The sequence below is a fragment of the Amblyomma maculatum genome, unplaced genomic scaffold, assembly GCF_055883805.1.
Source record: "Amblyomma maculatum isolate TAMU_Amacu unplaced genomic scaffold, ASM5588380v1 scaffold_18, whole genome shotgun sequence".
NCBI classification, from domain to species: Eukaryota; Metazoa; Arthropoda; class Arachnida; order Ixodida; family Ixodidae; genus Amblyomma; species Amblyomma maculatum.
In genome coordinates, this window is record NW_028146743.1 from 8,833,399 (window position 1) to 8,838,089 (window position 4,691).

A 4,691-nucleotide genomic window follows, 5' to 3' on the forward strand; every position below is an offset into this window, starting at 1 on the left:
GAGAAACAAAAAGTAGTTAAAATTTTAGAAAGAAAGCACTGCATGCACAAGCCGGGATTCGAACTTCGGTCCTGACGCTCCACAACAGGCAATTTAACCCCTACTCAACGACCTTGCTTCCTGTTAGCAGGGTTTAATAGAGGTCAGAATGCCTCAACATACAAAAAAAAAAAAAAATCCCTTCAGCACCTAGGCTTTGACAAAATAAAATTCTTTAAGCGTAAACAAGAGCTGTAACCTTGGTAACCAGTCAGGGGCACGAGTGTCAGTTTTCAAAACCTCAATATCCTATGAATTTTTTGACGAAAGTACATGCATCAATACAGGCCGGGCATCAATATCACAGTGATACCGGGCCATTCGTTAGCGCCATATACAATGAAGGCCCATGAGGATAACTAAATGAAAAGGACAACCACCTTCATTATTTGTAGGCAAAAGTCTAATTGCATGCGACGTGATTCGGTAACTCCTTTTTAATAGTCCTTTGTAGCACGTCCTCCCAGAAATAAGCCCCTTTCAGGGAGTGCAAAAATACGTGATCATTTGTTTTGTGTTTTTAAAGAAGAGGCAGTTGATTCCACATGGTAGGAAAAAGCCACTTTTTTTTTTTGGAAACACTTTGCAATGTCCAGTGTGCAGTTTGAGAAACAAATATTTTGTTCCCTGTGGGACCTGCATCTTCTTTACCCTCTTCAACATGTAAGGCCCTGTGCATGGGCTCCGGAAAGGAAGTGTCCCTTACGTTTCTGTACAATGTTTATCAATTAACATTGCTTAGTTAATCCATTGGTAACCTGGCAGTTAGAAATCTCCTACTCCTGTCATATACACCGTCCCGATAGCAAAATCAGGTAGTGCACGCTCAAGGTTGACGTGGCACACACCGTGTGCAAAAAAGAAGTTTTAAGTCATAGAGAAACATGAACCTGTGTACCATCTCCCGTACGAAGTAGCACGAAAAAACCAGCCCCCCCTCCCCCCCCCCCCCATAGCTTAACGCGGCTGAAGAAACTTGTCCCAGTGGACCGCACGCACGTGGAGGCGTAAAAAGAGGCTGGAAAAACGTGATGGAGCTTCTTCCCCCCCCCCCCCCCCTCCTTTTTTTTTTGGCGAGCAGTGCAGCATTTTGCACCAGGTACCAGAGCTTGGTTATGAAAAAAATAAAATGTTACAAACTGCTGTTCAGGGAACCATAAACAGAACCACGGTTTTCAATTTATCTGCTTTTTCCTTTTTTCTTGAACCTGCGTTTGCCAAAAGGGTTCTGTATGTATGGTAGAATTCCAGAGGGCCACCTAGGCATATTACAGGGGTTGTAGCCGATGTTACACTGGGGAAAGTTTCTGCATTGGATGACCATTCCTTGTGCCAAAACGCCTGGCACTTTTCCCAATTAACCAAACTTCCAGTAATCTCACTGACACGCTGTACCGCATCCACGGCCCCGCAAATGCTGTCTCCATTTGTACAGAAAACCGCTACATCGTCTGCTTAAGCTTTACTGCTGCAGCCTGTATACAATAGGCATGAATGGCAGCATTCTGATGAGCAAAATGGTTTTGGACGAGAAATTAAAGGAGCAGTAGGAGAACAATTCTAGAAGTATTGACGAACGTCTCCACACACTTTTCCACAGGAACAAAGTATGAAGAGGAATAAAGACATACGTTCTGAAATAATTATTTTAGAATTTCAGAAGATTTTAGAACATAGGTTCTGAAATCGCGCCACGACGTTCATTAATTCTGCCTATTCGTATGACATCAGTGTAACTCGTCACTTAAACGGCAGTCAGGTTTATCAACTCTTGCCCATCGTCGTCGCATTGCTTCTCTTAATCTGTTCCATATGTTCTTTTACAGCTCAATCGGCCAACCACACTACATCACACCGCCAGCTCGCATATCTCATCGCACCGGCCATCCCGGACCCCTAGTAGTTTCATGATGATGATGATGATGTCCTGAGACAAAATGGCACATATCCAAGGCGGGGGATTGGCCAGGGTGCATTGTAGTTTGTAAATAATTACGTTTAAAGACTTTTTCTTCATCATTCTTTCTTCGCACTGCAAAAGACTGGAATGGCCTTCCCTACGATGCTGATGCCATCACCTGCCCATCAAGTTTTGTTAACAGTTTAAATATGCACTTCATAAATATCATGTAGGCAATCATATTCAATCAATGTTTGTACTCCCACCCCTTATGTAATACCCCCAATGTGGGGTCTTTAAGGTATGAGGCCACTTTGAAAACGACTTTTAAAAAAAAAATCCATTTTTTGAATATTGTGTTAACAAATTACACATTCCTTTCTGTATGATTGGAAAAAAAAATTATGCTTCTACCTAAAACCGTTCCAAAGTTACAGCCAAATTTGTAACCCCCTGCGCATATTGCAAAACCGAAACTAACACAGTTTCGGTTTCTATTTACCGAAAAATATTTGACCCCTTTGGTAGACTTACCTTTTTTTGCACCATAATTTTTCAGTCTACAATTATTATAAGTTTTTCTAAGCGTGTATGTTTATTTTTGCTTTCATTTATTAACAAAACTGCTCGCAAGAGGGACGCATAATGTATCGATCATGTGAGTTGTGTACCCTGGAGCGTTCCCGTGCAAATTGAAGAACCTGCCGACCGTGCTTACTTGGTGCCTCGTGTGCTTGAACTATTTCACTTCGTTGTTTACGCGCTTTACCCACATGGGAAAGTTTAGAGTACAGAGGAGACGAAAGCGAAAGTTTGCCGGAAATAGACACACGACAGGTGAAGATGGCGACGAACTGAATCCCGCCAACGTGAATGCTTCAGCAAGTGCCTTGAAACTCGGAAATGTGGAGGACAACAATGACTATAAATCGGATTCTACGCTGGAAGGATACAGGATAATTGACCTTGACATTCTGTCAAATGTTTTTTCATCGCTTGCGTGTCCGGAGTGCTTGGCAACATCCCTGAAACTTGAGCGCTCCTATGCAGGTGTATCTCGTGTGTTGGCTACTGAGTGCGTTGCATGTGGCTATGAGAACCATTTCTCCTCATCAAAAAAGTCAGGGCATTCAGTGGAGAACAATGCTCGACTTTTATATGCAATGCGACAACTAGGAAGTGGGCATGCGGGTGCGAAACATTTTGCAAAATTATGAATATGCCTCCACTCCCATGGCATTCCGCTTACGATAAAATATATTTGAAGGTGTCTGACGCTGCAAAGGAGGTTGCATCGAAGTCAATGATTGATGCAGCAGCTGAAGTGGGGAAGGCTGTAAACCGTAATCAGTGCTGAGTGTCAGGGGATGGCACATGGCAAAAACGAGGCCGCTCTTTATTGAACGGCTGTGTTTCTTTGATATCTGTGGATACAGGAAAAATAACTCATGTGGAAGCTTTGTCCAGCACATGCAAGTCATGCAAGATCAACAGCAAATTGAGTCCCGCAAGCAGCGAATTCCTGAAATGGAAGGCGAATCACACAACTTATGCCAACCACACAGGCACTGCCAGTGGTATGGAGCCAGTTGGACTTCACCGCATGTTTGAGAGGTCAGAAACGACGCGCGGTTTGAAATATGTGCACTGCTATGGAGATGGAGACTCGAAGAGCTGCTCGACAGTGAAGGATATTTATGGACCAAATAGCGTGAAAAAATTTGAATGCATTGGCCATGTCCAAAAACAGGTTGGCTGCCGGCTAAGAAAGCTGAAGAAAACAGTGCGTGGATTAGGTGGCTGAAGAAAACAGTGCGTGGATTAGATGGCAAAGGAAAATTGACTGATGGGCTCATTAATCGCCTTCAAAATGACTATGGAATTGCCATCAGAGCCAACGTCGGAAATCTTGCAGGAATGAAACAGGCAACGCTAGCTAGTTTGTTCCACTGCAGTTCCACGGACGACAATCCAAGGCATGGGCTGTACCCTATAGGAGCAATCAGTTGGTGTGCTTTCAACCGAGCTGAAGCGGCTGGCCAGTGTAACTACAACAACAAGGGAGGACTTTCAAATGATGTTCTGAGCAGGGTAAAGGTTGTGTACAAATACCTTTGTTCAGACGAGCTCCTCAACAAATGTTTGCATGGCAAGACACAGAATGCCAATGAATGTTTCAATAGCATAATCTGGCAAAGGGTACCTAAAATGTCTATGTAAGCCTGCCAAAGGTGAAGTTTGGCTTATATGAGGCTGTGTGCCAATTTAACAGGGATGCTGGATGTCTTTAAACACATTGGGATCGAGTCTGGACGCCACACAATGAAAGCTTGCCAGACAGGTGACCAACAGCGCATCAAGAAATTCTCACGTCAGTCTACCGATGCCGCAAGAAAAGCAAGGGAAAAAAGCGAGCAGACGCACGAGCGAAAGGAAGTAAAGACAAAACAAAGGAGGACGTGAGTTACAAATTTCGTGGATTTGAACCCTCCGGGATATTGCTCTATGAGATTTGTAGCTATATCAAATCTTTTTTGTAGTTTTTCTCGAAACTTACTTTTCTGCCGTTTCATCTTGCGCGAACATTCATAACTTTTTTCCTCGAATAGATTTTTTAACGAAACTTCGAACACCTATTCTTGATATATCAAGCTGTGTAACCAACTACAGAAAATAAAATTGTGCGATAAGATTTGTTATTGCTGCATTTGTTTTAAAAACATTCCTTGCTGAAAACCGTTGTTTCTGGTAA

At 43.1% G+C, this 4,691-nt stretch overlaps 1 pseudogene; it reads left to right on the top strand.

The window, feature by feature from the left end:
- The first annotated feature begins 2,712 nt into the window (after positions 1 to 2,712).
- On the top strand, positions 2,713 to 4,402 carry LOC146171843 (uncharacterized; annotated as a pseudogene).
- Positions 4,403 to 4,691: the final 289 nt, after the last annotated feature.